The following is a 13,726-nucleotide window of genomic DNA, read 5'->3' as shown; positions in this document are numbered from 1 at the left end:
CATCACACACATAAAATAAATGTGATACGGAAACCAAGAGATGCTCACTTGGGGGTATTTGTCATGATGTTCTGTATTGCTAGTCCATGAAGTTTTGGAATTTTCTATTTGTCTCAAATATACTGTTGAACACTATTTCCATAACTAAGAGAATTTAGTTTTTTTCTCCAATCTTTTGTGTCAACATTGAATTCTTTTGAATGACCCTATCATCATAAAGAAACTCTGTAACCATTGGTTTCTAGGGCAAGATAATTCAAATTCATTCATGACCTTTTTGTTGTTGTTGTTGTTTTTTACTACCTCAAATATGTTTGGGGAAAATGTTTTAATTAACTGACATTTAACTTGCTGTACAATACCGGCTAACTTGTGCATTTTCTTTTTCACTCTGGCATGCACAAAATGCCACAAACCTGTGAACAGGCATTCGTAACGACTTCCATTGCTCTTCGTTGCAAAATTTTCAGGGACAGTCAAGTCTGTCAGGTACAACATTCCTTTACAAATCTTTACAGTTCTCAGATTTTACTCTGGTTGTCCGACAACTGATGATTGCCAGAGGTGCAGAATCTGACATGTAATCCCGCTTTCCCCGTCATTCAAAATTCCTTCACCTCCACATCACATCAAGGCCGGCATCACAGACCAGAGGGGAATGTTCATGAAAGAAAGTAAAGAATCAAGGTTTTGAGGGCAGGGACAGCTCCCAAGTGGCATCTCTGTGAAGTGCCCATGTCTTCCCACATCAAAGGAGATGAAGGAGACACAACCGGGGAGCAGCCAGGGTGAAGAGGAAAAGGAGGAAGAGGAGACCATGTTATGTAGATACGGGTGCTAAGTCTATGAACGGGCTGGGCATAGGGACAGGGCAGAAGTGACGGTGACTTTTAGCTCCTCAGCAGAATTTCCTCAGAGCATTGGAAATGGGGACCAGGCCCCTTAATCTGTGGAGCCTCGTGGGCAGCTGCACAATGCACAGAGGTTAATAAAAGAAGTTAGGTGAACAGGTCCATGCTCAAGGTCCCAGTACCACTCCTAATGTCCTTGCAGGTTGGGGGTTAAATCCCTGTAATTGCACCTTTCCCAATCTACATAGCAGTGGTAATAACACTAGTTACCTAATAGGTTTAAAATTGATATTAAATGAGGAATGATGTAAAAACTCAGAGCAGAGCCTCCCAACATTAAGAATGTACAAGTCCGTGTGCACGTTGACCTGCTTTAGAGAGAGACAGAGAGTGTAAGAGGGTCGCCCCTGTGTGCGGCCCCATTGAGCAGCAGCAACCCGCTGAGCGCAGGCCTCCTGACCCCGCAGTGCCCTTCTCAAGAGCACTGCTCTTCCTCACTGTCCCTGTGTGTTCCAGAGAACTGCCCTGGGTGTTATAGTCCCACAGAGGAAGTCCTAGTATAAGCACAGAAGGTACTGGATAGTATAAATTAATAGAATAGGGTCTGCATTTGCAGGATTGATCCGGGAAACAGAAGAGCTTCTCAGCTGTCACGCAGCAGGTTTCTCCTCATCATTCCACTCCAGTTTTGGTTCTCCACGACTGAGCTTTCCCCAAGGCTGGCCCTGGGCTTTATGCAGACCTTGCCCTTCCCTCCAGGAGTCTTCTGATTGGCGGGCCGCTGCCTAGCAGAAGCAAGGAAGGGAGAAAGAAGAGAAGGAAACAGTGAGAAAGGAAGGAGCTCAGCTTGCCAAAGATTCTTACTGTAGACTTTTTAACCAGAGGTTCCATGCCTCTGATTCAGCCCTGGGTGCTGCTGGAGGCCCAGGTGCAGTACAAACTGCCTAGCGCCTAGGTGTATTTAGTACAGATCCATACAATGTGCAGGAATGTATTTTCTCACCCTCATTTCAGAGAAAAGGAGATAGACCACGAGTAATTTCAGTGTAAGGACATGAAGAAGCAGGTAGAAATTAAAAAAAATTAAGAAATAATATAAAAAATCAATCCAAGTGTAATCCTAAAATTCAAAAGAAACTTATTTTCAAAGAAAGTACTGCTAAAGATGTTCAGGAGCTGAAACTTCTATGACTTTTAAAGGTAATACTCTCTGACAGCATTTGAATTTGATAGTGAAAAGCAAAGGTGACTATTTCTGATGTGACAAAAATGTAATTATTTTTGGAATTGATCAGAATGAAATGTGTCATTTTTTGGTAAAAGGATAGGAAGCGACAAATCCACTCAGCAGTAAATATGGGTGCCCCCAAATCACTTCAATAGGTACGAAGCTTCAGAGTTCTGCTTTATGAAATTATAAGATAAATGGAGAGAACATTCCATTGGTAAATTAGGAGAATAAGAGGCCAATATTTCACACCAATATTTTGTACTTGCAAAGAAGCCACCTATCTGGAGGTGAGACAACCATGACATAATTTCCTTCAATTTTATAATTTTCTTAAATGGGCCTCATATATATTTTAAAGAAAGCTTACAATTGAGATTTAAAGAATAAGTACGTGTCAATTTCGTTTCAGCACTACTCAAATATTACATGTGAATTTGGATAAAAGATTTCTTAGTTTTTACATAGGCAATCTGAAGTTTTAGTAGAGACATAAAAAATGTAAATAATATTCAGAAGAAAATCATACGACTGTTTCAGAAAGGATACATTTAAAGACGAAAATTTAACATCTGTCTAGTTTAAAGATGTAATAAATGCGGTGTGAAAGTCAGAAGGTTTGACAGTTAATCTTAAATATTGACTAAACATGAGTGATGTTAAAATATGGGCATATTTAAAGAACTTATTAAATGTTAATTTTTCTCTAGTAAGGTAAAGGCTTTAATAATGAGCGCTTATTTTGTGTTGACTGTAGTTTGGCCCACAGTCAGACAGCAATCAAAGAGAGTCTGTCTTCCTTTGACCCAGTGGTCACATCTGCATCATCGTGTGGGAAGCAGGGGAGCACTCACAGAGACCTGGATACGTTCCTCCCAGGTTGTCACCATTGGGTCCCACCCTGGGTACCATCACGCCCTCGTACAGCAATCTGAATATAAGACACACACTTCCTGCACTTCAGGGCATTTCGAGGGCTCTGCATCACACAGAATTTATATTAAATACATAATGTGCTCTTCTCTTATGTCTTTTGTTACAAGGGCCTTAGCCATGACCCTTGCCCTGCGTAAGAAAATTGTACCACTTTGTCTCTCTTTCTCCCCTGCATCTTTGTCTGTTTTCTCATTAGTGAGTTCTTTCTGTTGTTGTTTTTTTTTGCACTGCTGCATTTGGGGAGTTGCTTATATATTCTGTAATCTGGTATGTTGCTGGATATGTGCTTTGTAAATATTTTTTCCACATCTCTGGCTTACCATTTCATCCTCTCACCAGGGCCTTTTGTGGAACAAAAGTTTCATTGTAATGAAGTCCAGGTTGTCTGTTTTGTTTTGTTTTTTTTTCCCTTTTACATATTATGCTTTTGATGTCAAGTCTGCAAACTCTTTGTCCACCCTCTGGTCCTGAAAATTTATTCATGTTTTCCTTGTAAAATACTTATAGTTTCACATTTAAGTCTGTGATCGATTTTGAGTCCATGTTTTGTGAAGTGCGAGGTGCAGATGGAGGTTCACCTTCGTCTACAGATGTGTGCTGGTCCTGCACCATTCGCTGGAAAGCTGAGGTCTGCCCTTGACGTGTGTTGGCCCAGTTGTCAGGAGTCAGCTGAACGTCTTTATTTGCGTTTACTTCTGAGTTCCTTATTCTATTCCATTAAACTATTCTAAACTGTATTTGAGAACTGAACAATATCATGAAAATAGTAGAGTAAGTGCTGGTCAGTTCCGTTGGATATCATGAAATGGACGAGACGCCCATGTGTCCAGCGTCTTCCACTCCCCCTCTCCCGGGCGGAGTCGGCCTCCCCCATAAATACACGAGGCTGTGAGGAGTCCAGCGGGTGCACGTGGGCTTTTCAGATACCTCTTCCACTTTTGGTTCCTGAAAACCTTTGCGAACCTTCCTGCTTTACCTTCCCATCCTGCAGCTAAGTAGGACAGCCCAGTGACAAAGAAGGAGAAGGGGGACCAAGTCACTGAGCTTCTGACTGTCGGGAGCAGGGTCCTCTCCCCAGGTACCTCCCTGGGGGGGGGTGCGCAGCAGACTCCTGCATCAAGGACTGGGGTTCTTTGCCACAGCAGTTGGTTTAGCTGATTTTTATTCCCTCACTCTCAAAGCTTTGGCAAACACTATCTTTAAAGGCTTTCAACCAACAACAAGAAATCATCAGTTGTACCCTACATAACATTTTAGCAATTATCAGGAAAATATACAAACTAAGAAGCAGTCCATGACATCAGCCCCTGTACCATCATATGCAGCTTGCCGAGTCCTCTCGGTCAATGTGGGACATGTTCTTTTTCAGCAACAGGTGAACCCCAGAGAGGTGTGCATGTGAGCTGGGCTTTCCTGTCCACAAAGGAGGACTTCTGCTCAGGTCAGAACTGCTGAGAGGGATGCAGTGGTTCTAGATCCCTGAGATCTCATTATTTCCAGTCGTCTCTCCTGTCCAGGGAAGGAGATAGAAGTCCTATCTAAGGCTCTCTACTGGATACTTAAGTAGTCTTAATTTATACGATGAAACATTAGACAAATATAATTATTGTTTCACTTTGCAGCCAAGAAAGAACAAATCCAATTTAAATCTCCTGACTCAGGTGCTGGCTGTGAAGGGTGTGGGACCTTCTCCTGAGACCACCACCTGGTGCTCAGTGCCTTGGAGGTGTGGACCTTCTGATGTTTTTCTGGTAAAGTCTAAATACAGAGTGGGGGATTTTAGACATAAACACGTCACCAACACAGCGAGCTCTGTTTGCACCGTGGGTCTCTGTGTCCTCAGGACCAACTGCTAGTCAACACTTGAGGGAAGGATCCTCTGCCAGTGCATCTGAGATTTCCTCCTCCACTCTAGCTAGGTACATGCAGTCTCTTTTTCAAATAGTCAGTGTTTATCTTTGAAATGTCTGTGCATGGAAAACACTCCTGTGTAAAACATTTTACAAGATACTTAAAATGACCTATATTTTAATTGAAAAGAGCAATGAAATCTTTTTGAGACTTTTATTCTAAGTTTTCTCTGAATTCCTTTTTAAATATATGCAAACATAACTTGAGAAATATATATATATTCTTTATTTTGGACCATCTCTCTATGTTGTTTACACTTGCTCTAAACACCAATGTTCCAATGATACCCTCAAATGATCCCCTCACCGCAGCCTCCTGAGTAGCTGGGACTACAGGTGTGCACCACCCTGCCCAGATAGAGAAACTACATTTCTGTTTAAATTATTACTTGACACATAACTATCAAAACATTAGATGATATAAAAAGTACAATCCCATAAAAAATAAACATTTATTCAACATCTCATATGGGAAGCTTATATATCTATTCTATGAAAGTCAATATAATTTTAAAGTATCATTTTGGTGTTATTAATAAAAGTACCTTCACATGTGAAATAGTTAAGTGAATAACAATCATCTTCAAGCCTCAAATATGTGATCTGAATTTTCTATTTGTAGTCTGAAATGCTATTTTATTTTCTAAGTTGAAATCATCTTATTTGTGCCTAAAGCAAAAACAAAAAGAGAATTTATCTTTTTAAAGTCACCTCTGGAATAAATACTTGGTAATTTTAATCTTGAGACTTTAAAAATTTGAATATAAACATAAATAGGTTGGGTTGCCATCCTATCTATACTTATTTCTTAAAAAAATCTGCCTATTTCATGGTGACCTCCAAGGATAAAAAAAAAAAGAAAATTATTAAAGGTTTTCAAAAATGGAGGTTGACATGGCCGCATGCTTGTGGGAATATCCTTGGTCAGCATCTTTTCCAGGCTTGATCCTGGTCCAATGAAAGGTCATCTGCAGTTGGAGTGTGGCATGGAGTGGTAGTATCCTGTGATGTGATTATGAAGCCCTGGAGACCAGCACAGAGGGGCTGTCATCTCAACCTCCCCTCTGTCTTCCCAGGAAGGGATGGGAATCAGAGCCTTTGCCGACTTCCAGAGCCTGTTAGGAGCATCCAGCAGTCAGGGGTGGAGGGCAGTCGGGAAGAGCCTGGCACCTCTGAGCTCAGGAATCGCTGCTGCTTATGACTTTCTACTTTGATATCCATCCCTCACCCAAAGTTGAAATGTCAGCCTTCCATACAGTGGTTCCCTGGACAGAGGCCCTGGAGCAGAATCTGGCTGGCGGAGGGGGCACCGTGGACACACTCATTAGACTCCCCTTCCACATGGGGAGTATTCGAGTACAAATAATTTTTTAAACCACTTCTTATAATACTGACACAATTCATTACACATTATATTAACCTATGTATTAATCCATTACACCTATTTATGTTAATATTTGTAACTGTATGATAATTTATAAAAACATATACTGTATCATTATGCAAAAAGATATTGCTCTGTACAATGTATATGAGTGTGTGTTAATTTTATACAGTGCTAGTCATTTTTCATGGTATATATTATGTGTTGTATGCGTGTGTTAACTATAATGATTTTAAGTAACATGCGCACTCAGTTTCAATAGAGGATGATTCTTGTGTTCCCCTCCACCCTACTCCCCATTAGCTATAATACACTCTTTGCTCTATCTTTTTGATATCTAAAAGGTTGTCCTTCAAATTGTCTTTCATTCACCCAACCATTATTTATCCAGGGTTTATTTTTGATGGCACTGACTTTCCATATTATTTCACCCTGTGCAATTCATCATGATCCCTGCCCAGAGGCTTGTGCTTGTTGGTGTGGTAGAATGTAAGTTCTTACAGGATGAGATCAGAGTTCCTGTCCCACAGTGCCTAGCACATTCCCTGCAATAATAAGGGCGAGTGTGTGTGTGTGTGTGTGTGTGTGTGTGTGTTTATTTGTCTGTGCAATGTATATTTGAAATTTAATAAAATGCCTGAATAAGTGAATAATGTGAGTCTGGACCCAGAAAGTCAACAACAACAAAAATAAAAAAAAAATAGCTTTCAAGAAACCAATCATGTTCAAGAGAAGACACACCAGAAGTAGTTACCTTGAACTCAAAACATCAGAGATCAAGAAGTTCAGTTTCCTCATTCCCAGAGAGAACTTGCCATCAGTGGAAAGCCCCAATCACTACCTCAGGAGCAACTGTCCTGGTAGGTATTCTTAGCAAACTTTTCATTTTCAAGTTACGCTCAGTGACTTAGGGTACGTATCATAGTCACAAGTATTTATATCATTACCAAACTAGCGGCCGATGTAAGAATTTCAGTTTGTGACTCTGTTTCAAAGAGAACCTGATATGTTACTGTTACCATAGTTACTGGCTCCCCTGGTGCCCACATGGTCCTGCACTGGCTCAGGATTCCACCCTGAGCCGCCTTTCACTGAATGGTCTCACGGAGCCAAAGGATCTCGTGGACTGCATGGCACATCGAGCTTGCAAGGTATTGGGTGGCTGCCACCAAGTCGCTGCATCTGAATGTCAAGGTGATGACACTGTGGCTTGTTTATAGACTATACTCTGGGGGATGGGATGGAGTGAGGCAGGAGGGTGGTGCTCAGTTAGGGTTAATTGATTAGGAGAGGAGCCGCCAGTCCTCAGAGCTCTGTTCCTGGCCTCACAGACCCGACAGTGTCCACCAGGCCTCTGAGCAAGGACGGCAGGCTTTGGAAGGGGAACCAAGCCATGAGGTTTCCTTGCACCTTGCCTTGTAATGTGTGGCTCTCTGGCCTGTTGGTTGTCCCTAAATAGTAAACCAAAGATCAGTGGAGCCAGGGCTCTCCGTAAGCTCCATCCAGGGTTGTGAGGGTCTCCGGGTGTCACTTGAGCCCAGAGGAACTGCATGGCACCTGTGCATCCAGCCTTGCATGGAGGTGCAGCAGGCTCCTTTCAAGTTTAGCAGGTGGTAGCGCTAAATTCAGAGATGAAGAGGGACACGTGTACATGACCAGGAGTGGAGAAGGGGTCCTGCTTCCCATGTCTGAATAAGGTCTGGATTTCATCTAATCTGAAAATGTCATTTCCTCCCCAGTGTTGGTTTTGTAAACTGTCGTAAAACTTCAAACCTAGCAGGGCTCTGACTCATCACCTCATTTTATGTTTCTCTTTCTACACAAGTGAAATCTCAGCCCAGTAAGGTCAAAGTCAAGCTCAAAATTATCCAATTTACTTGTGACACTTTAAGTTAATACCACAATGTACAGACGGCTATCTGTCCAAACATACTCAAAATGAAGGTGTTTCACTCTGAAGGGTATCATGATAAGGACATGCATGGTCACCTGCATTGTGTGTCAATCACTCCTATCCAACAGGATCACCGAGGGAGTAACTGCTGGGAAGATCTCTGGTTTCAAAGCTAATTTACAATATCAGTGATATAATCAAACCTCTTAAACCTCACTGGACATCTTCAAAAGGAAATTTGATTAATGCACGATATTCTATTTTGTTCCCATCTGGTGAAATAGCATCCAGAATGAGGACAGGCATTAAAAGACAAATGTTCATTGAAAGAGTGAATGAATAAAGTGCTCTATGTATCTATACATATCTATTTCTAAATCTAGAGTCTTATCCCAAAGCAGAGACAGTTAGAGTATACAAAAAATATTGACCTAAAACCCATACTCCTGAAAGCAGTGTCAAAAAGCACTTTAGATAATCAATGGAGTCTTTAAGCCATTTGATATCATGTAACCAGATCCAGGATTGAACATATCTCACAGAAAATATAGGCCGTCTCTGGATTAGATTGAATGCTGGTCCCAAGAAGATATTCCTGGAGGCTAACTCCTGAAAACTACCAATGGTCTAGTTTGGAGAGTCTCTGCAGTCTGAGGAAGCTGCAATCTTGCAGTGGGATCAGCTTGGATCACGTGGGTGGGCCTTAAGTCTAATGACAAGAGTTCTTATAAGAGACATAAGACAAGGGATAGAAGAGGCCATGTGCAGACCAAGGCAGAGTCTGGATCAATGCAGAAACAGAAATGATGCAGACACTGAAAAGTAGAGAGGGCATGGAAGCATTTTTCTCTAGTCTGCTGACCGATCATAGCTTTGCCAACACCGTGATTTCCTACTTCAGTGAGAAAATGATTTCCTGCTATTTTTAGCTATTTGTTTTGTGGGGATTTGTTATGGCAGCCATGGGAAGCTAATACCATCTCCAAGACCAAAAGCAGACACAATTGAAGAATGAGGAGCTGTGGTAGGGTAAAAAAAAGCAGGATTCCCAGAGCAGACCCTGGAGACAGACCCCAGGACTGCCCATTGGCCAGACAGTGTTTAGAATCCATCATGAGTTTGAAAAGCCAGTTTAGAAATTTCGGAGCTACAACCTGATTTGTGAAGGGGACTAACCAACAGGATTCCTGCAGGTAAAAGTCAAGCAACTATGACTTCACAACCCCAAATCACTAAAACACAGTGAGAAGCCACATGAGTGAGAGTCAGGAACAGCCAATGACCATCTCTGAGGGAATCAAGGTTGTAAGATTCCACCTACAAGTGTAAAATAAAAACAAAGCAATAGCTAAAGAAATTTAAAAATAGAAACTACAATTAATGAGCAAGCAAAAAAGGTGAGTATGGAGAGAAAAAGGCATGAAAATAGCCATCTCAAGATAGATGTAGAAAAATTGTCCAGAAATGAGAGTAAGAAAGACAGGAGGTAAGAAGGGAGGAGAAGAGGTTGACCTACGTAGCACAAGCCTACCACATAGCTAGACGGAAGCCAGAGAGGAACAGTAGAGTGGGTGGAGAGGACTATTTAAAGGCATAACAGTTGAACATTTTATACCACTTTTCCAAGGCATGACTCCAAAGATACAGGAAACACAGGAAAGACAAAAATAAATCCACTTTTACTCATGATACACTGAATTTGAAGAATGCTAATGACAATGAGGGAGAAGACAGAACTTTAGAAAGAGATCCACAAATGTATGAAAATCACAGCATAAGATAACTGGTCATTAAGTGTGGTCCTGAAAAAGTAGGTCATTATCATGGGAAAGGAATTATATTGAATTCTTACATCATGCTATAACTGAAATTAGAGTGTGTTTATTAAAGACAAACATAAAAAATTCTTCAAAATTCAAACACTATATACACATTTTACAAATATCGGAGAGAGGGGAAGTCCTAGAATATTACTTGTCATTCCATTACTCTGAACTTAAGTCTCTGCTCTTTAAAAGACACTGTGAGAGACGAAAAATAATTCCACAAATAGAAGAGGTATTTGAAATACTTTTCAGACATGTTCTGTTCACTGGGGAATGTGCCACAATTGTATTTTTCCTTATCCTTCTGAAGAGATCTGTATTAATAAATTGTGTCCTATCCATAAAATAATAGCATGCATCAATTAAAATTATTTAATATTAGCTACAAAACATTGAGTGAAAGTATTACAGAAGTCCAGACAAAGCACACTAATTCATATAATTTCAAAACAAATAAAACGAAATAATTGTTCTTGATATATTCCAAAAACATAATGAATAGAAAGTCCCTTTGAGTGGTGATCTCCAGGTTTTGAGCAAGTAGGGATTAGGTTTGAGAAGAGCAGTTTTCTTGCATTCATGAAAAGTGAAATTAAAAAAGGAGCCCAGTTCTGAACAACGATTTTCAAAAAGTATTTTTTTACTCAAAAATTAACTCAAAACATATTTGAGTGAATTTTATTGAAGTCAAACTTTTTCAGGCACCCCAAGAAGGAGGAGGGGGAAAAAAAGGTGAGAAGCCCAACCACACAGGTCGGTAGGAGAGGCTCAGCCTGGCCTGGCACTGACCTGGTGCAGCCAGGAGGCACCAGGTAAGACCACCCACGGAACCCGCTTCCTGTGAGGAGGAGGCCTCACTGAGATGGGACTCCCGCCTCCTGCCACCCCCTATTTAAAGTGCACCAGCCAGGGGTTCTCAGGGGGCTCATGCAGGGGTGGAGCCAGCACTAGAGTCAGTTCTAGAATGTTCTCATCACGCTGAGAACAAACTCCACAGCACTCCAGTCATCTCTCTCCCTCACCTCCTCTGCTGTCATCCCTGGCCCAGGGTTTGCCACACATGATCACCGTCCAGGGCACATGGCTCTCTGGTTGGAATCGCTCCTCCAGATGCAAACACAGGGCATCCACCTGTCTGACTCGCGGGTTCTGTAAGTGGTCAGTGTGGTTTTGACCACCAGGGATCCACTTCTTCACCTTGAAGGACCAGCTGGTCAGCAGGAGCAGCTAGGGCCGTGCAGCATGCACAGGTCGGGGCAGCAGCACCGAGGGCATATGCAGTGAGGGGACACGTCCCGGGAATTCAGGAGAGATTCTGGACCTTGAGAGTTAAAACTTCGGAATAAATGGACTTGCATTTCTTCTCATTAAATTTTGATATGTTGACCTCTGGCTCTTTGGATGATGTTCTCTGCTGACCTGGTACTCCACTCGCAGCCAAGAATAAAAGACCTTTGCTTTTCCCCCTCTCATCTCCATAGAATGTCCTTTGAAAACCACAAGGATGCTGCAGAATTCCAAATGGACTCTTAGATTGCAGTTTGTCAGTTCACATAAGGTTTTGTTTAGAAAATGCAATTTCTCACATAAGCCAAATGATTATCTTTGTAACACTGAGATTTTCTTTTTTAGGGGGTGGATCATGAACCTGCATGGTTAGCAGCATTTGTCCTTCTAGTGCAGGGAGAGGAGATTTCACATTGCAGCATGATATGTGTGTGTCAGAGGGTCAGCAGCGTCCAGGTCAGGGCCAGCAGTGGATACCTTCACCTCATCATCTGTAGGTGACTGCAAGAAAGAGATGTCCTTCTCTTTAGTTGGTGATAAATTCTTGTTTTGTATGTGAATAAATATGTGGTCCAAATCGATTTTGAAATAAACTGTGGATCTTTTCTTGGATAATCCTTGATAAACATTTGTCAGTAATGTCTTGCATTTTTAAAGAACTCATTTGAAACTGACAGCATTTTATCTATATTTAAAACACTCGTACACCTTAAATGTATGAAATAAATACTCACTTAGGATATTAATTATAAACTATTTTATTTAGATTCAGAACAATTTATTTTATTAAAGTTCCTTTTATTTTTAGCCTTAATCATGGGGATGCTCGGCACTTGCCACCCCATGTGCCCTCAGTCCAAACCAAATATCTTTTAAAAATTATTAGGGGCTGTGGCTATGGCTCAGCAGTAGCACACTTGCCTGGCATGTGTGAGACACTGGATTCATTTCTTAGCTCTGCATATAAATAAATAAAATAAAAGTCTTTATCAACAAGTTAAAAAAAAGTAATTATTGAAAATGTGCTTTCTGCAGATAATGCTGAAGTCTACTCTGAGGTATGATGATGAAAGGAATTTGTCATGAACAATGTATGTTCAGGGCTATGAAAATAAATTCATAAAGCTGTAAGTAACCAGGTTCAGTAGAATGCTAAGTATTCCAAATAAATGACCCGGGGTTCAGGGGACGGCGACTGAAATGAGCTATTCCCATGGTTTGCAGTTTCAGGAGTTTTATGCAATTTTCATCACATAATAAATTAGATTGAACAAAACCTTATGGAAAATGGAATATATTAAGAGGCAGAGTAAATATTTTGTAAGAGGATGAACAATGAGAGCAAAGACAATGATGGGACTCATGGTGTGTTCAGATGACAATCACTCGTGTTGATACGTGCGTGATTCCAAGTCCCTGCGTCTCTGGTAATATGGAATGTTTGATTTACTTTCAATAACCAAGAGCTGCTTTAAAAGTCACATTAGCATAACTGCATCTAAATCAGCGTGAACTTTTATTAAGTTAAAGGCTTTTAGGAATCGTGCGGTGGAATTCCTGAAAATTAAAAAGGAGGCAAAGAATTTAATGCAAGGTTGGTACTGGAGGGACCCTGCCCACACAACCTCAGACACGGGTGACTTAGGAAATACATTAAAAACACAACATTTCTGAAGATACAGACATCACAAATATATAAAGTACCTGCAACTCGAGAACACATGTCCTCAGTGGTTCTCTCTTGCAGAAGGAGAATATAATTTCTGTGTATCTTCATAGATATGTTAAAACACCAGATACCCAGTGGACTGTCTACAAGTAATGATGCTGAGAACTATTAAGTAGGCTGGTTTTGAAGATAAGTGGGAGGAGTCTAATGGGCCTCATAACGGGAGCCTGCACACAGCAGCTGAGCAGACCAGTGTTTGGTGTTCTCTCTGCTGACTGGGCTGGTGGAGCAGGTCTCCTTGGCTGCTGCTGGCCTTTCACCTAGACACTTCTCCTGACATCATGTCACATCAACGTGCCCCACGCAGTGTGTGTTGAACTTGACCACCTGGCTAAGCCAGAACTTCAGGTTTCTTCTGAGATTCTTTACTTTTCCCATTGTTTTCCACATGGTACCCTTTAGAAGAATGTCACCATATACTATGAAGTGTAAGGAGTGGAGAGTTAGTGTCACATCTGAATGCTGGTGAATAAATATAAATTATTAAAAATTCTGAACAGACTTGTATCTCTCCCTATTTGTTTAGATCCATACTTGATGTGCATTTTATGAGTTTGGGCTCATAGGTGTTATTTTATGCTTGGGATAAGAATCTTTTTATTATTATCATTAATAGTAATACTCATATTGGTCCAGTTGACCCAAAGAGCTCCCAGCTCAGCCCCAGGGAGCTCAGTTGGT

Source organism: Marmota flaviventris, chromosome 3, assembly GCF_047511675.1.
Source record: "Marmota flaviventris isolate mMarFla1 chromosome 3, mMarFla1.hap1, whole genome shotgun sequence".
In the NCBI taxonomy this organism is placed as follows: domain Eukaryota; kingdom Metazoa; phylum Chordata; class Mammalia; order Rodentia; family Sciuridae; genus Marmota; species Marmota flaviventris.
This window is presented reverse-complemented; position numbering follows the sequence as displayed.